Consider the following 21,320-nt stretch of genomic DNA (forward strand, 5'->3'; position numbering starts at 1 on the left):
CCATTCCATTCCATTCCATTCCATTCAATTCCATTCCATTCCATTCCATTCCATTCGATTCCATTACAATCCAGTCGACTCCACTCCACTCCACTCCCTTCCAGTCCACTCCACTCCACTCCATTCCATTGCATTCCATTTCACCCCTTTGCATTCCATTCATTTCTTTTGACAGGATCTCACTCTGTCACCCAGGCTGACGTGCAGTGGCAGAATCTCATTTCACAATTCATTTCAGCATTCCATTCCATTCCATGCAATTGCATACCATTCCATTCCATGCAATTCCATACCATTCCATTCCATGCCATTCCATTCCACTCCACTCCACTGCACTCCACTTCATTCCATTCCATCCCTTTCCATTCCACTCCATGCCACTCCACTCCTCTCCACTCCACTCCACTGCACTCCACTCCACCCCACTCCAATCATCTCCCTTCGATTCCATTCCATTCCACTCAGGTTCACTCCATTCCTTTCTTTCAACAGATCTCACTCTGTCACCCATGCTGGAGTGTTGTGGCAGAATCTCAGCTCACATTTCATTTCACCATTGCATTTCATTCCATTCCATTCCATTTCATTCCTTGCCACTCCACTCCACTCCACTCTACTCTTAACCAATCTACTCCAATCCAATCCATTCCATTTCATTGCACTCCTTTCCATTCCATTCCATTCCACTCCATTCTACTGCACTTTCCTAGACTCCACTCAACTTCATTCCATCCCATTCCATTCCACTCCAATCTGCTCCACTCGACTCCACTCCACCCCACTCCACTCCACTTAACTCCATTCCAAACTCTCTCTTCCACTCCTTTCCACTCCACTCCACTCCTCTCAATTCCATTCCACTCCATTCCATTCCATTCCACTCACTTCCACTCCACTTCACTACACTGCACTCCATTCCATTCCACTCCATCTCATTCCATTCCACTCCTCTCCATTCCACCCCATTGGATTCCACTCAAATCAATTCAACTTCACTCCACTCCATTCCATTCCATTCCACTACATGCCATTTCATTCCACTCCATTCCAGTCCACAGCACTCCATTTCACTCTACTCCATTCCATTCCCTTTCTCTGCCTTCCATTCCATTCCTTTCTTTCGACAGTATCTCACTCTGGCACCCAGGTTGGAGTGCAGTGGCACAATGTCAGCTCACATTTCATTTCACCATTCCAGTCCATTGCATTCCATTCCATTCCGTTCCATTGCACTCCATTGCATTCCATTCCATTCCATTTAATTCCGTCCGACTCCATTGCAGTCCACTTCCCTCCACACCACTCTACTCAATTCCATTCCATCCCATTCTATTCCAATCCACTCCAGTCCACTGCAATCCATTACAGTCCATTCCGTTCCGTTACACTCCATTGCACTCCATTCCTTTCTTTTGACAGGATCACACTCTGTCACCGTGGCTGGAGTGCTGTGGCACAATCTGAGCTCACATTTCATTTCACCATTGCTTTCCATTGCATTCCATTCCATTCCATTTCTTTCCACTCCACTCCAATCGATTCCATTGCATTCCACTCCACTCCATTCCTCTCCAGTACACTACATTCCATTCCATTCCATCTCTTTCCATTCCACTCCATTCCACTCCACTCCTCTCAATTCCATTCCATTCCATTCCATTCCATTTTACTCCATTCCATTCCATACCTTTCTTTCGAAAGGGTATCACTTTGTCACATATGCTGAAGTGCAGTGACAAAATCTGCACTCACATTTCATTTCACCATTTCATTCCATTCCATTCTATTCCATTCCATCCCATTCCACTCCTGTGCACTCCACTGAACTCTTCTCCACTACATTCCATTCCATTCCACTCCACTCCACTCCACTCCACTAAACTCCACTCCATCCCATTGCATTCCACTCCATTCCACTCCACTGCGCTCCAAATCACTCCACTCAACTCCAGTCCATTCCATTCCATTGCTTTCCATTCCATTCCATTCCATTGCACTCCATTCCCTTCCATTCCTGTCTTTTGACAGGTTCTCACTCTGACACCCAGGCTGGAGTGCAGTGAAACAATCTCACCTCACATTTCATTTTACCATTCCATTCCATTTCATTCCATTCCATTCCACTCCACTCCACTCCACTCCACATCATACCACTCCTTTCCATTTCACTCCATTCAATTTCATCTCAATCCTTTCCACTCCACTCCACTCCACTCCACAGCACACCACTCCATTCCGTTGGAATCCATTCCACTCCACTCCAGTCCACAGCACACCACTCCATTGCATTCCAGTCCATTCCACTGCACTCCAATCCATTCCATTAAATTCCACCCCATTCAATTCCACTCCATTCCACTCCACTCCACTAAACTCCACTCCATTCCTCTCCATTCCTTTCCATTCCACTCCATCCCTTTCCAATCCAATCCATTACACTCCACTCCACAGCTCTTCCCTCCAAACCACTCCACTCCATGCCATTCCATTCCATTGCATTCCGTTCCATTCCATTCCATTCAACTCCACTGCACTCGACTCCATTTCACTGCACTCCATTCCATTCCATCTCGTTCCATTCCATTCCATTCCATTCCATTCCACTCCATTGCACTCCATTCCACTCCATTCCACTCCACTCCATTGCACTCCACTGCGTTCCATTCCATCCCTATCCATTCCACTCCACTCCACTCCAGTCTATTCTATTCCACTCCATACCATTTCTTTCCACTCCATTCCCCTCCCCTCCACTGTATTCCACTCCACTCCACTCTACTCCACTCCACTCCATTCAATTCCATCCCATTCCACTCCACTCCATTCTACTCCACTCCACTCCACTCCACACCACTCCACTCCACAGCATTCCATCCATCCCATTTCATTCCACTCCATTCCACTCCACTCCACTCCCTTCCTTTCCATTCCATTCCACTCCATTCCATTCCATTCGTTTCTTTTGAAAGGCTCTAACTCTGTCACCCAGACTGGAGTGCAGTGCCAAAAACTCAGTTTACATATCATTTCACCATTCCATTCCATTCCTCTCTATTCCTTTCCATTCCATTCCTTTGCATTCCATTCCACTGCATTCCACTCCACTCCAACCCACTCCATTTCCTTACATCCCATTCAATTCCACTTTATTACACTCCAGTCTACTCCACTCTACACCACTCCACTCTATTCCATTCCACTCCATTCCACTCAACTCCACTCCATTCCATTCCACTCCATCAAATTCCATTTCACTCCACTCCACTCTATTTCACTCCACTCCACTCCATTCCATTGCATTCCATTCCATTCGACTCCATTCCTTTCCATTTCTTTCCTTCGAAATTATGTCACTCATTGACCCAGGTTGGATTGCAGTGGCACAATCGCAGCCCACATTTCATTCCAACATTCCATTCCATTCCATTTAATACTTCTCTACTCCTTTCCACTCCATGTCATTCTATTCCATTCCATTCCAGTCCACTCCATTCCAATCCAGCTCACTCCACTCCACTCCTTCCCATTCTATCCCATTGTGTTCCTGTCCATTCCACTCTGCTCCGTTACACTCTACTCCACTCTGCTTCACTCCATTCCATGGCATTCCATTCTTTTCACTGCATTCCATTCAGCTCCACCCCACTCCCCTCCACTCCACTACACTCCTCTCCACTCCACTCCACTCCACTCCACTCCACTCCATTCCATTCCATTCCATTCCATTCCATTCCATTCCATTCCATTCCGTTCCTTTCCATTCCATTCCATTCCATTCCTTTCCATTCCCTTCCACTCCTTTCTTTTGACAGCATCTCTGACTGTCACACAGGCTGGAGTGCAGTGGCACTATCCCTTCTCAAATTTTATTTCTCCATTTCATTCCATTCCATTGCAATCTATTCCATTCTATTCCAGTCCATTCCATTCGACTCCACTGCACTCCACTCCAATCCATTCGATTCCATTCCTTACTACTCCATTCCATTCCATTCCAATCCATTCCACTGCACTCAACTCCACTCCAGTCCACTCCATTTATTACATCCCATTCCATTCCACTCCATTGCATTCCACTCGACTCCACTCCCCTTCACTCGACTCCACTCCCCTCTACTCCACTCCACTCCACTCTATTCGTTGCCATTCTTTTCCATTCCACTACATTTCATGGTTTTCCTTTTTTTTGACATGTTCTTACTCTATCACAAAAGCTGGAATGCAGTGGCACAATCTCAGGTCACATTTCATTTCACCATTTATTCCTTTCAATTCCTTTCCATTCCATTCCATTCCACTCCATTCCATTCCATTCCACTCCACTCCATTCCATTCCATTTTGTCCCATTCCTTTCCACTCCAGTCCACTCCACTCCACACCATTCCGATCTCTTCCATTCCATCCATTGCATTCCACTCCATTTCACTCCACTCCACTCCTCTGCATTCCATTCCATTGCATCAAATTCCTTTCCACTCCACTGCACCTCACCTCACTCCACTGCACTCTGCCACACTCCATTGCATTGCATTCCTTTCCATTCCACTCCATTACAGTCCTTTCCTTTCCTTCGACAGGATGTCACTGTGTCAACCAGGCTGTAGTGTAGTGGTACAATCTCTGCTCATATTTCATTTCACTACTTAATTCCATTCCATTCTATTCCATTCTATTCCATTTTCTTCCAATCCATTCCATTCCTCATCATTACATTCCATTACATTCCAGTGCATTCCACTCCATTCCACTCCACTCCAATCTGCTTCGTTCCATTGCATTCCATCCCCTGCCATTCAACTCCATTTCACTCCTCTCCACTCCATTCCATTCCATTCCATTCCATTCCATTCCATTCCAATCCACCCCTTTCTTTCGACAGCATCCCTCTCTGTCACACAGGCTGGAGTGCAGTGGTACAATCTCTGCTCACATTTCATTTCTCCATTCCATTCCATTTCATTCTACTGCAGTGCACTCCTCTACACTACACTCCACTGCATTCCATTCCATTCCATTCCGCCCACTCCACTCCAGTCTACTGCCCCTCATTCCATTAAATCCCATTCCATTCCACTCCATTCAACTCCACTACACTTCATTCCATTCCATTCCTTCCCATTCCATTCCATTCCATTCCACTCCACTCGACTCGACTTGACTACACTACACTACAATACACTACACTACACTGCATTCATTTCCATTCTATTCCATTTCACTCTATTCAATTGCATTCCTTTCTTTTGACAGGATCTCACTCTGTCACACAGGCTGGAGTTCAGTGGCACAATCTCAGCTCACATTTCATTTCACCATTCCATTCCATTTCATTTCATTCCATACCATTCCACTCCACTCCACTCCACTCCACTAAATTCCATTCAATTCCACTCCACTACACTCCACTACACTCCATTCCACTCTTCTCCATTCCATCCCATTTCTTTCCATTCCATTCCATTCCATTCCATTCCATTCCATTCCATTCCATTCCACATCTTTCCATTCCATTCCAATACACTCCTTTCTTTGGACAGCATCCCACTCTGTCACACAGGCTGGAGTGCTGTGGCACAATCTCTGCTCACACTTCTTTTCTCCATTCCATTCCATTCCGTTCCATTGCACTGCAGTGCACTCCACTCCACTCCACTCCACTCCAGTGCATTCCATTCCATTACATTCGGCCCACTCCACTCCAGTCCACTGCCCCGCATTCCATTCCACTCTACTGTACTCCACTCCACTCCATTCCATTTCATACCATTTTTTCCACTCCATTGCACTCCACTCCACTGCATTCCACTCCACTTCATTCCATTCCATCCAATTCCTTTCCACTCCATTCAACTCCACTCCACTACAGTCCTAACCATTCCATTCCATCCCTTTCCGTTCCACTCTATTCCACTGCAACACACACCACTCCACCACACTGCACTCCATTCCATTCCATTCCACTCCATTCCATTCCTTTTCTATCTTTCGACAGGATTAACTGTGTCACATAGGCTAGAATGCAGTGTCACAATCACAGATCACTTTTCATTTCCCCATTCCATTCCATTCCATTTCACTCCACTCCACTACACTACACTCCAATCTCTTCCATTCCATTCCGTTCCTCTCCACTCCACTCCACTCCATTTCATTCCATTCCATACCTTCCTTTTGACAGTCTCTTACTCTGTCACCCAAGCTGTAGTGCAGTGGCAAAATCACAGCACACATTTCATTTTACCTTTGCATTCCATTCCATTCCATAACATTTCATTCCATTCCATGTCACTCCATTCCATTCCATTCCACTCCACTCCACTTCACTCCATCCCATTGAATCCCATTCGATTCCACTCAATTCCACTCCACTCCACTCCACTCCATTCCATTACATCCCATTGCATTCCACTCCATTCCAATCCACTCCACTCCACACCACTCCACACCACTCCATTCCATGCCATTACATCCCACTCCATTCCGACCCACTCCACTCCAATCCAATCCTCTCCATCCCATTCCATTCCATTCTAATCCATTCCACTCCATTCCATTCCATTCCATTCCAATACATTCCACTACCTTCCATTCCATTCCTTGTTTTCAACAGGTCCTCACTCCATCACCTGGGCTGCACTGCAGTGGCAAAATCTCAGCTCACATTAATTTCACCATTCCATTCCACTGCAATCCTTTCCATTTTGTTCCATTCCATACCATTCCAGACCATTCCATTCCACTCCACTCCATTAATCTCCACTCCATTCCAATCCACTCCACTCCATTGCATTCAATCCCGTCCCATCCCATTCCACTCCACTTCTCTCCACTCCACTCCATTCCATTCTTTCCCATTCCATTCCATTCCTCTGAATTCCATTGCATTCCTTTCTTTCGACCTGATCTCACTCTGTCACCAAGGCTGGATTGCAGTGGCACAATATCAGCTCACGTTTCATTCCACCTTTCCTTTCCATTCCATTCCATTCAATTATATCCACTCCACCACACTCCAATCCACTGCATGCCATTCCTTTCCATTCAATTCCATTCCACTCCACTTTAGTCCACTTCACTACAGTCCACTCCACTCCACTCCATTCCATCCCTATCCATTTCAATCCATTCCTCTCCCCTCCACTCAACTCCACTAAAGTACATTCCATTCCGTTTCATCCCATTCCATAGCACTCCATTCCACTACACTCCATTCCAATCCACTCCACTACACTCCTCTCCATTCCATTTCATTCCATAACATTCCATTCCATTCCATTCCATTCCTTTCTTTCACGGGATCCTTCTGTCACCCAGGCTGGAGTGCAGTGACACAATATCAGCTAACGTTTCATTTAACCATTCCATTCGATTCCATTCCATTCAATACATTCCATTCCATTCCACTCCCCTCCAATCCATTCCATTCCATTCCATTCCATTCCATTCCATTCCATTCCATTCCATTCCATTCCATTAAACTCCACTCCTCTCCACTCAACTCCACTCCAGTCTATTCTACTCCATTCCTTTCCATTCCATTGCACTGCATTCCACTCCACTAAACTCCACTCCACTCCATCCCATTCCATCCCATCCCATTCCACTCCAATCCCCACCAATCCACTCCACTCCTTTCCACTCCATTCCACTGCATCACATTCTATCCCATTCTGTTCCACTGCATTCTACTCCACACGACTTCATTCCACTCCATGCCACTCCATTCCATTCCACTCTACTCCTCTCCACTCCATAGCATTCCATTCCATTCCATTTCACTGCATTCCATTCCATTCCTTATTTTCGACAGGATCTCCCTCTGTGTCCCTGGCTGGATTGCATTGGCAAAATCTCAGTTGACATTTCATTTCACCATTCCATTCCATTGCATTCCATTCCATTCCATTGCATTCCATTCCATTCCATTCCAATCCATTCCATTCCACTCCACTCCACTCCACATCATTCCATTCCATTCATCTCCTTGCCATACCAGTCCACTCCATTCCACTCCATTCCACTCCACTCCACTCCATTCAATTCCATTCCATTCCATTCCTCCCCATTCCTTTCAATTCCTTTCTTTTGACAGGATCTCACTCTCTCACCCAGGCTGGAATGCAGTGGCAAAATCTCAGCTCCTGTTTTACTTCTCCATTACATTCGATGCCATTCCTTTCCATACATTGCATTCCATTCCATTCCACTCCACTTCACTCCATTGAAATCCATCCGATTCCATTCCACTCCATTCCACTCCACTCCAATCCACTCCACTCCACTGTACTGTATTCAGTTCCATTCCATCCCATTTCATTCCACTCCTTTCAACTCTTCTGCACTTAACTCCACTGCATTCCAATCCACTCCACTCCACTCCATTCCATTCCATTCCATTCCATTACATTTGACTCCATTCCCTTCCATACGACTCCATTCCCTTCCATACTTATCTATTGACGGAGTCACACCCTGTCACACCGGCTGTCGTGCAGTGGCACAATCTCAGCTCTCATTTCATTTCATGATTCCATTCCCTTCCATTCCATTCCAATCCTCTCCACTCCACTCCATTCCATTCCATCCAATTCCATTCCACTCCATTCCACTCCACTCCACTCCTTTCCATAGCATTCCATCCCCTTCCATTCCATTCCACTCCACTCCACTCCATTCCAGTCCACTCCACTCCACTGCATTCAATTGTATTCCATTCCATTCCAATCCATTCCTATCTTTCGTCAGGATCTCACTGTGTCACATCAGCTGGAGTGCAGTGGCACAATCTCAGTTCACTTATCATTTCACCATTCCATTCCATTCCATTCCAATCCGTTTCACTCCACCCCACTCCACTCCATTCTACTCCATTGTATTCCATTCCACTCCACTCCACTCAACCCCACTCCACTCAACTCCAATCCCCTCCATTCCATCCCATTCCATTCCATTCCATTCCATTCACACCACTCTACTTCACTGCAATCCACTCCACTCCTCTCCACTCCATTCCATTCTATTATATCACATTGCATTCAACTCCATTCCACTCCACCCTACTCCACTCCAATCCACTGCACTCAACTCCCCTACGCTCCATTTAATTCCATTCAATTTCATTCCACCCCACTGTATTCCATTCCTTTCTTTCGACAGGATCTCTCTCTTTCATCCAGGCTGGAGTGCAGTGGCACAATCTCAGCTCACATTGAATATAACCATAGCCTTATGTTGTGTTCCATTCCATTCCTTTCCATTCCACTCCATTCCATTCCATTCCATTCCATTTCATTCCATTCCATTTCATTCCATTCCACTCCACTCCTCTGCATTCCTCCCCTCTCCACTTAATTTCATTTCATTGCATTCCATTAAACTCCATTCCACTCCACTCCACTCCAGTCCACTCCGTTCCATTCAATCCCATTCAATTCCAGTCAACTCCAGTCCACTCTACTCCACTCCACTCCTCTGCATTCCATTCCACTCCATTGCATTCTATTGCAGTCCATTCCACTCCGCTCCACTCCATTCCACTCCACGCCACTCCAATCCACAGCACTCCACTCCACTCCACTCCATTCAATTCCATTCCATTCCACTTTATTCCATTCCATTCCATTCCTTTCTTTTGAGAGGTTCTCACTCTATCACCCAGGCTGGAGTGCAGTGGCACAAAATCAACTCATGTTTCATTTCACCACTCCATTCTTTTTTATTCCATTCCATAACATTCCTTTCTATTAGACTCCACTCCATTCCATTCCATTTCATTCCATTCCATTCCACTCCACTCCACTACATTCAATTCCATCCCATTCCATTCCATTCCATTCCATTCCATTCCACTCCATTCCCCTCCACTCCACTCCATCCCATTCCATCCCATTCCATTCCAATCCAATCCACTCCACTCCGCTCAACTCTTCTCCAATCCACTCCACTCCACTCCATCCCATTGCATTCCACTCCTTTCTACTCCACTCGATTCCATTGAACTCTATTCCATTCTATCCCATCCCATTCCACTCCATTCCACTCCATTCCACTCCACTCCTCTACAATCCATTGCATTCCATTCCATTCCATTCCTTGTTTTCCAAAGGATTTCAGTCTGTGACCGAGGCTGGAGTGCAGTGGCACAATATCAGCTCACATTTCATTTCAACATTCCATTCCATTGCATTCCAATCGATTCCACTCCATTGTATTCCATTCCATTCCATGCCATTCTATTACATTCCGTTTCATTCCACTCCACTCCAATCGACTCCTCTCCACTCCATTCCATTCCAGTACATTCCATTCCACTCCACTCCACTTCACTTCTCTCCGTTTCCTTCCGTCCCATTGCATTCCACTCCATTCAACTCCCCTCCACTCCAGTCCAATCCACTGCATTCCATTCAATTCCATTGCATCCCATTCCATTCCACCCAACTCCACTCCACTCTACTCCACTCTACTGCACTCCACTGCCTTCCTTTCCATTCCATTCTATTCAATTGCATCCCATTCCATTCCACTCCATTCAACTCCACACCCCACTCTACTCCACTCCCCTCCACTCCACTCTACTGCACACCACTGCATTCCTTTCCATTCCATTCCATTCCATTCCGTTCCATTCCATTCCATTCCATTCCATTGCATTCCACTCCATTCCATTCCATTACTTTCTTTTGACAGGATCTCACTTTGTAACCCAGGCTGGAGTGCAGTGGCACAATCTCAGTTCACATTTCATTTTATCATTCCATTCCATTCCATTCCATTCCATTCCATTCCATTGCATTCCATTCCATTCCTTTGCATTCCTTTTAATTCGATTCCATTCCATTCCATTCCATTACTTGTTTTCCAAAGGATTTCAGTCTGTGACCGAGGCTGGAGTGCAGTGGTACAATGTCACCTCACATTTCATTTCAACATTCCATTCCATTGCATTCCAATCGATTCTACTCCATTGTATTCCATTCCATTCCATGCCATTCCATTACATTCTGTTTCATTCCACTCCACTCCAATGGAATCCTCTCCACTCCATTCCATTCCAGTACATTCCATTCCACTCCACTCCACTACACTTCACTCCGTTTCCTTCTGTCCCATTGCATTCCACTCCATTCAACTCCCCTCCACTCCAGTCCAATCCACTGCACTCCATTCCATTCTATTGCATCCCATTCCATTCGACCCAACTCCACTCCACTCTACTCCAATCTACTCCACTCTACTGCACTCCACTGCCTTCCTTTCCATTCCATTCTATTCAATTGCATCCCATTCCATTCCACTCCATTCAACTCCACACTCCACTCTACTCCACTCCCCTCCACTCCACTCTACTGCACACCACTGCATTCCTTTCCATTCCATTCCATTCCTTTCCATTCCATTCCATTCCATTCCACTCCATTCCATTCCATTACTTTCTTTTGACAGGATCTCACTTTGTAACCCAGGCTGGAGTGCAGTGGCTCAATCTCAGTTCACATTTTATTTTATTTTCCATTCCATTCCGTTCCATTCCGTTCCGTTCCATTGCATTCCATTCCATTCCATTCCATTCTTTTAATTCGATTCCCTTCCACTCCACTCCACCACATTCCACTCCATTCCTTTCTATTCCACTCACATACAGTCCATTCCACTCCACTCCACTCCTCTCCATACCATTCAATTCCATTCTATTACATTCCATTCCACTCCCCTCCACTCTTGTTGATCCCATTCCATCCCATTCCATTTAACTGCATTCCACTCCACTCCACTCCACTCTACTCATTTCATTTCACCATTTCATTCCATTCCATTCCATCCCATTTCATTCCATTCCATTCCATTCCATTTCATCCCATTCCATTCCATTCCATTCCATCCCATTCCATTCTATTCCATTCCATTTCATCCCATTCCATTCCATTCCATTCCATTTCATTCCATTCCATTCCATTCCATTCCATTCCATTCCATTCCAATGCATTCCATTGCATTCCATTCCATTCCAATTCATTCCATTCCATTCCACTCCACTCCCTTCCACTCCACTAAACTCCATTCCATTCCATTCCATTGAATTCCATTGCATTCCTTTCGAGTCCATTCCATCGCACTCCACTCCACTGTGCTCAACTTGACTCCACTCCATTCAATTCCATTCTTTTCCCATTCCACTCCTTTCCATTGCTTTCCTTTCTGTTGACAGGATCTCACTCTGTCATACAGGCTGGAGTGCAGTGGCACAGTCACAGATCACATTTCATTTCACCATTCCAATCCATCCCATTCCATTCCATTCCTTTCGATTCCATTCCATTCTTTTCCATTTCATTCCATTCCATTCCATTCCATTCCATTCCATTCCATTCCACTCCATTCCATTCCATTCCATTCCACTCCATTCCATTCCATTCCATTCCACTCCATTCCGTTCCATTCCATTCCATTCCACTCCATTCCATTCCATTCCACTCCATTCCATTCCATTCCATTCCACTCCATTCCACTCTGGTCCACTCCACTCCACACCACTCCGCTCTATTCCATTCAATCCCATTGCATTCCACTCCATTCTAAATCACTCCACTCGATCCCATTCCATCCCTTTCCTTTCCACTGTATTCCACTCCTCTCCACTCTGCTCAATCCCATTCCATCCTATTCTATTCCACTGCATTCCACTCCACTCAATGCCACGTCACTCCATTCCAGTCCATTCTATCCGATTCCATTCTAGCCTTTCCACTCCACTCAACTCTACTCCACTCCACTCTGTTCCATTCCATTCCACTCTATCCCTTCCATTTCTTTCTTTTCACAGGATCTCACGCTTTCACCCAGGCTGGAGTTCAGTGGCACAATCTCAAATCATTTCATTTCACAATTCCATTCCGTTGCATACCATTCCATTCCATTCCATTCGAATCGATTAAATTCCATTCCACTCCACACCACTCCACTCCACCCCTCTCTATTCCTTTACATTCCACTCCAAACTATTCCACTCCACTCCATTGCACTCCCTACCACTCCACTGCAGACCACTCTATTCCATTCCATTCCACCTCATTCCATTGCTTTACTTTCTTTTGACAGGGTCTCACTCTGTCTCACAGTCTGGAGTGCAGTGGCACAAGCTCAAGTCAAATTTCATTTCACCATTGCATTCCATTCCATTCCATTCCATTCCATCCCATTCCATTCCACTCAAATCCACTCCAGGCCACTCCACTCCACACCACTCCACTTTATTCCATTCCATCCCATTGCATTCCATCAGATTCCAACACACTCTTCTCCACTTCACTCCACTCCACTCGACTCCACTCGATCCCATTCCATCCCATTCCATCCCATTCCATTCCACTGTATTCCACTCCATTCTACTCTTCTCAAATCCACTCCACTCCATTCCATTCTATTCCATTTCACTCCTTCCATTGCATTCCTTTCTTTCGGCAGTATCTCATGCTTTCTCCCAGGCTGGCATGCAGTGGCACAATCTCAGCTCACATTTCATTTCACCATTCCATTCCTTTGCATTCTATTCCATTCCATTTCATTCCATCACATTCCATTCCATTCCTTTCCATTCTATTCCCTTCCATTCCATTCCATTTCAATCCATTCCATTCCATTACATTTCAATTCATTCCATTCCATTCTATTTCAATTCATTCCATTCCATTTTACTCCACTCCACTCCACTAGACTCTACTCCACTGCATTCCATTCCATTCCATCCCATGCCATTCCACTCCACTCCATTCCACTACACTACTCTTCTCTCCACTCCAATCCATTCCATTTCATTCCATTTCTTCCCATTCCATTCCATTCTTTTCTTATGACAGTATATCACTCTATCACCCAGGCCGGAATGCCGTGGCACAGTCTCAGCTCACATTTCATGTCACCATTCCATTCCATTCCATTCCATTATATAGCATTTCTTTCCCTTCCCTTCCACTCCATTCCACACCACTCCACTCCATTCCATTCCATTCCATTATACTCCATTCCACTCCACTCCCCTCCACTACTCTCCACTGCATGCCACTCCACTCCATTCCACTCCACTCCACTCCACTCCACTCCATTCCACTCCATTCCACTCCACTCCATTCCATTCCATTCCATTCCATTCCATTCCATTCCATTCCATTGCATCCCACTCCAATCCACTCCACTCGACTCTAATCCACTCCATTCAATTACTTTCCTTTCCATTCTACTCCATTGCATTGCTTTCCTTTCTTTCAACAGGATCTCACTCTGTCACACAGGCTGGAGTGCAGTGGCACAATCTCAGCTCACATTTCATTTCACCTTTCCATTCCATTCCATTCCATAACATTTCATTCCATTCTACATCACTCCATTCCATTCCATTCCATTCCATTCCATTCCCCTCCACTTCACTCCATCCCATTGAATCCCATTTGGTTCCACTCAATTCCACTCCACTCCACTCTACTCCACTCCATTCCATTCCATTACATCCCATTGCATTCCACTCCATTCCAATCCACTCCACTCCACACCACTCCATTCCATTCCATTACATCCCACTCCATTCCAATCCACTCCACTCCAATCCAATCCTCTCCATCCCATTCCATTCCATTCTAATCCATTCCACTCCATTCCATTCCATTCCATTCCAATACATTCCACTACCTTCCGTTCCATTCCTTGTTTTCAACAGGTCCTCACTCCATCACCCAGGCTGCACTGCAGTGGCAAAATCTCAGCTCACATTAATTTCACCATTCCATTCCACTGCAATCCTTTCCATTTCATTCCATTCCACACCATTCCAGACCATTGCATTCCACTCCACTCCATTAATCTCTACTCCATTCCAATCCACTGCACTCCATTGCATTCAATCCCGTCCCATCCCATTCCACTTCACTTCTCTCCACTCCACTCCATTCCATTCTTTCCCATTCCATTCCATTCCTCTGAATTCCATTGCATTCCTTTCTTTCGACCTGATCTCACTCTGTCACCAAGGCTGGATTGCAGTGGCACAATATCAGCTCACGTTTCATTCCACCTTTCCTTTCCATTCCATTTAATCCACTCCACCACACTCCAATCCACTGCATGCCATTCCTTTCCATTCAATTCCATTCCACTCCACTCTAATTCACTTCACTCCAGTCCACTCCACTCCACTCCATTCCATCCCTTTCCATTTCAATCCATTCCAGTCCCCTCCACTCAACTCCACTAAAGTACATTTCATTCCGTTTCATCCCATTCCATAGCACTCCATTCCACTCCACTCCACTGCAATCCACTCCACTACACTCCTCTCCATTCCATTTCATTCCTTAACATTCCACTCCATTCCATTCCATTCCTTTCTTTCACGGGATCCTTCTGTCACCCAGGCTGGAGTGCAGTGACTCAATATCAGCTAACGTTTCATTTAACAATTCCATTCGATTTCATTCCATTCCATTCCATTCAATACATTCCATTCCATTCCACTCCCCTCCATTCCATTCCATTCCATTCCCTTCCATACATTCCATTCCATTCCACTCCCTTCCAATCCATTCCATTCCATTCCATTCCATTCCATTCCATTCCATTCCATTCCATTCCATTAAACTCCACTCCTCTCCATTCAACTCCACTCCAGTCCATTCTACTCCATTCCTTTCCATTCCATTGCACTGCATTCCACTCCACTAAACTCCACTCCACTTCATCCCATTCCATCCCATTCCATTGCACTCCAATCCCCACCAATCCACTCCACTCCTTTCCACTCCACTCCACTGCATCACATTCTATCCCATTCTGTTCCACTGCATTCTACTCCACACGACTTCATTCCACTCCATGCCACTCCATTCCATTCCACTCTACTCCTCTCCACTCCATAGAATTCCATTCCATTCCATTCCATTTCACTGCATTCCATTCCATTCCTTATTTTCGACAGGATCTCCCTCTGTGTCCCTGGCTGGAGTGCATTGACAAAATCTCAGTTGACATTTCATTTCACCATTCCATTCCATTGCATTCCATTCCATTCCATTGCATTCCATTCCATTCCAAACCATTCCATTCCACTCCACTCCACTCCACTCCACATCATTCCATTCTTTTCATCTCCTTGCAGAGTTAGTTCCTTTCAAACGAAAGGAATGAAATGGAATGGAGTGAATAGGATCAGGATGGAGTGGAGTGGGGTGGACTGCAGTGGGGTGGACTAGAGTGGAGTGGAATGGAGTGGAGTGGGGTGCAGTGAAGTGGAGTGGATTGCAATGGATTGGAATGGAAAGGGATGGAATGAAATGGAGTGGATTGGACTGGAGTTTAGTAGAGTGGAATGGAGTGGAATGGAAACGGATTGAGTGTTTTGGAGTTCAGTGGAGTTGAATGGAGTGGATTGGAGTGGAATTGAAAGAAGTGGAGTGAAATGAAATGGAATGGAGTGGAGTGGAGTGGAGTGGAGTGGAGTGGAGTGGAATGGAATGGACTGGAAAGGAATGGATTTAAATGGAAATGAATGGATTGCTGAAATGCAATGTGAGATGAGAATGTGCTACTGCACTCCAGTCTGGGTGACAGAGTGAGAGTGGAGTGTAGTTACGTGGAGAAGAGTGGAATGGAGAGGAGTAGGGTGGGGTGGGATAGGATGGAATGGAATGGGGTGGAGTGGAGTGTAGAAGAATGAGGTGGAGTGGAGTGTTGTGGAGTAGGGTGGAGTGGAGTACAATATAGTGGTATGTAGTGGAATTTAATGGCATGGAACGTAATGGAATGGAGTGGAGTGGAGTGGAAAGGAGTGTAATGGAATGGTATGGACGGGAATGGAATGGAGCGCAGAGGAGTGGAGTGGAGTGGAATAGAATGGGGTGGAATGGGATGGGATGTGAAGGAATGTAGTGGAGTGGAGTGCAGTGAGTGAAATGTAATGGAATGGAATGGTGAAATAACATGTGAACTGAGATTGTGGCACTGCATTCCAGCCTGGGTGAGAGATTGAGATCCTGTCAAAAGAAAGGAATGAAATGGAATGGAGTGGAATGGAATGGAATGGAATAGAATGGAATGGAATAGAGTGGAGTGGAGTGGAGCGGAGGGGAGCCGAATGGAATGTAGTGCACTGGGAGAGAATGGAATGGAATGGAGTGAGGTGGAGTGGAGTGGAGTGGAATGCAGTCGAATGGAACGGAATGGAATGGGATCGAGTGGAGTCGCGTGGAGTGAAGTGGAGTGGAATGCAGTGGAATGGAATGGAATGGAGTGGAGTGGAGGGGAGTGGAGTGGTGTGGAATGGAGTGGAATGGTATGGAATGGAATGGAGTATAGTGGAGTGGAGTTGAAAGGAATGGAATGGAATGGAGTAGAGTGGAGGAGAGTGGAAAGGAGTGGAGTGGAATGGAATGGAATGGAGTAGAGTGGAGTGGAGTGGCAAGGAATGGAATGGAAAGGAGTAGAGTGGAGTAGAGTGGAAAAGAATGGAATGGAATGGAGTAGAGTGGAATGGAGTGAAAAGGAATGAAATGGAATGGATTAGAGTGGAGTGGAGTGGAAAGGAATGGAATGGAATGGAGTAGAGCGGAGTGGAGTGGAAGAGAATGGAATATAATGCAATAGAGCGGAGTGGAGAAGAATGGAATAGAATGAAATAGTGACATGAAATGTCAGTTGTTAATGTGCCACTGAAGTCCAGCCTGGATGAAAGAGTGAGATCCTTTCAAAAGAAAGGAATGGAATTGAACGGATAGGATTGCAATAGAATATAATGGAATGGAGTGGAGTGCAGTGGAATGAAGGGGAGTGGAATGAAGTGGAATGGAATGGAATGGAATTGAGTGGAATGGAGTGGACTGGAGAGGAGAGGAGTGGATTAGAGTTGATGGGATGGAATGCAATGAAGTAGAGTGGATTTGGTTGGAATGGAGTAGAGTGGAGTGGAGTGGAATGGAATGAAATGGAATGGAATGGTGAAATGAAATCTGAGCTGAGATTGTGCCACTGCACTCCAGCCTGGGTGACAGAGTGAGATCCTGTCGAAAGAAGGGAATGGAATGGAATGGAGTGGAATGGAATGGAATGGAATGGAAAGGAGTGGAATGTAATGGAATATAACGGAAAGGAATGGAATGGAATGGAATGCAGTGGACTGGAGTGGAGTGGAGTGGAGTGGAATGGAATGGAGGGGAATGGAGTGGAATGGAAATGGATGGAATAGAATGGAATCGTGTGGAGTGGAGTGGAAGGAAATGGGTTGGAATGGAATGGAGTAGAATGGAGTGGATTGGAGTAGAGTTTAATGGAGTGGATTAGAGTGGAGTGGAGTGCAGTGGAGTGGAGTCGAATGGAGTGGAATGGAATGGACTGGAGTGGACTGGAGTGGAATGGAATGGACTGGAGTGGACTGGAGTGGACTGGAGTGGAATGGAGAGGAATGGAAAGGGATATAATGAAATGGAGTGGAGTGGAGTAGAGAGGAGTGGAATGGAGTGGAATGGAATGGAGTGGAAAGGAACTGAATGAACTGGAGAAGAGTGGAGTGGAATGAAATGGAATGGAATGAAATAGAATGGAATGGACTAGAATGGTGAAATGAAATATGAGCTGAGATTGTGCCACTTCACTCAAGCCTGGGTGACAGAGTGAGATCCTGTTGAAAGAAAGGAATGGAATGGAAAGGAGTGGAACGGAATGGAATGGAGTGGAGTGGTGTGTGGAGTAGTGCAGTGGAGTGGAGTGGAGTGGAATGGAGTCGAATTGAGTGGAATGAAAAGGCATGGAATGTAATGGAGTGGAGTGGAGTGGAGTGGAATGGTGTGGAATGTAATGGAGTGGAATAGAGTGGAGTGGAGTGGAATGGTGTGGAATGGAATAGAATGGAATGGAATGGAATGGTGAAATGAAATGTGAACTGAGTCATTGCCACTGCACTCAAACCTGGGTGACAGAGTGAGATCCTGCTGAAAGAAAGGAATTGAATGGAATGGTGTGCAATGGAAAGGAATGGAGTGGAGTGGTGTGGGGTGTAGTGGGGTGGGGTGTAGTGGGGTGGAGTGAAGTGGAGTGGAGCTGAGTGGAGCGGTATGTAAAGGGATGGAATGTAATGGATTGGAGTAGAGTGGAGTGGAGTGGAATGGAGTGGAATTGAATTGAATTGAATGGAGTGGAGTGGATTTGATTGGAGTGGAGTGGAGCGGAGTGGAATGATATGGAGTGGAATGGAATGGAAGAGAATGGAATGTAGTGGAGTGGAGTGGATTGGAGAGGAGTAGAGCACAGTGGAATTGATAGGAATGGACTGGAGAGTAATAGAATGGTGAAATGAAATGTGAGCTGAGATTGTGCCGTTGCACTCCAGCCTGAGTGACTGAGTGAGATCCTTTAGAAGGAAAGGAATGGAATGGAATGGAGTGGAATGGAATGGAATGGAATGAGAGGAAGTGGAGTGTTGAGGAGTGGAATGAAATGCGATGCAGTGCAGTGGAATGGACTGGAGTGAAGTGGAGTGGAGTGGAGTGGAATGGCATGTATTGGAATGGAATGGAAGGGAATGGAATGGAGTGGACTGGAGTGGAGAGGAGTGGAGCGGAGTGGAATGGATTGGAATGGACTGGAGTGGAATGGAATGGTGAAATGAAATGTCAGCTGAGGTAGTGTGACCGCAATGCAGCCTGGGTGACAGAGTGAAATCCTGTCAAAAGAAAGGAATTGAATGGAATGCAGTGGAATTGTATCGAAAGGAATGGAACGGAGAGCAGTGGAGTGGAGTGGAGTGGAAGAGAGTGGAATGGAGTGGAATACAATGGGATGCAATGGAATGGAATGGAATGGAGTGGACTGTATTGGAGTGGATTGGAGTAGAATGAAGTGGAATGGACTGGAGAGGAGTGGAGTGGAGTGGATTGGAAGAGTGGAGTGGAATGGAGTGTTTTGGAATGGGATGGAATGGAATGGATTGGAATGGAGTGGAGTGGATTGGAGTGTAATGGAATGAAGCGGACTTGAATGGAGTGGAGTGGATAGGAGTCGAGGGGATTGGAATGGAGTAGATTGGAATGGAGTGGAGTGGAGTACAGTGGAGTACAATGGAGAGAAATAGAATGGAATGGAGTGGAATGGAAGGGAATGGAATGGTGAAATGAAATGTGAGCTGAGATTGTGCGACTGCACTCCAGCCTGGGTGACAGAATGAGATCCGGGCGAAAGAAAGTAACGGAATGGAATGGAGTGGAAGGGAATGGAATTGAATGGAGTGGAGTGGAGGGGAGGGGAGTGGAGTGGGGTGGAATGGAATGGGATGGAATGAAATGAAATACACTGGAGCGGACTGGAAGGGAGTGGAATGGAAAGGGATGGAATATAATGGAGTTAAGTGATTTAGAGTAGAGTAGAGTGGAATGGAATGGTGTGGAATGTAATGGAGTGGAATAGAGTGGAGTGGAGTGGAATGGTGTGGAATGGAGTGGAATGGAATAGAATGGAATGGAATGGAATGGTGAAATGAAATGTGAGCTTAGATTGTGCCACTGCACTCCTGCCTGTGTGACAGAGTGAGATCCCGTACAAAGACATTAATGGAATGCAATGGAGTGCAATTCAATGGAACGGAATGGAAAGGATTGGAGTGGAGGAGAGTGAGTGCAGAAGAGTGGAGTGGAGTGGAATGGACTGTAAAGGAATGGGATGGAATGGAATGGAGTGGAGTGGAGTGCCGTGGAGTGGAGAAAAGTGGAGTGGAGTGGAATTAAATGGAATGGAATGGAATACAATTGAATTGAATAAAATGGAATGGAATGCAATGGAATGGAATGGAATTGAATGGAATGGTGAAATGAAATGTGAGCTGAGATTGTGCCACTGCACTCTTGCCTGTGTGACAGAGTGAGATCCTGTACAAAGACATTAATGGAATGCAATGCAGTGTAATTCAATGGAATGGAATAGAATGGATTGGAGTGGAGGAGAGTGAGTGCAGAAGAGTGGAGTGGAGTGGAATGGACTGTAATGGAATGGGATGGAATGGAATGGAGTATAATGTAGTGCCGTGGAGTGGAGAGAAGTGGAGCAGAGTGGAGTTGAATTAAATGGAATGGAATGGAATGCAATGGAATGGAATGGAATGGTGAAGTGAAATGTGAGCTGAGATTGCGGCACTGCACACCAGCCTGGGTGACAGAATGAGGTCAAGTCAAAAGGGAGAAATGGAATGGAATGGAGTGAAATGGAATGGAATGCAAAGGAATGGAGTGGAGTGGAGTGAGGTGGAGTGGAGTGGAGTGGGGTGGATTGGAGTGGAGTGGATTGGAGTGGA

Source organism: Pongo pygmaeus, chromosome 14, assembly GCF_028885625.2.
Source record: "Pongo pygmaeus isolate AG05252 chromosome 14, NHGRI_mPonPyg2-v2.0_pri, whole genome shotgun sequence".
Classification (NCBI taxonomy): Eukaryota; Metazoa; Chordata; class Mammalia; order Primates; family Hominidae; genus Pongo; species Pongo pygmaeus.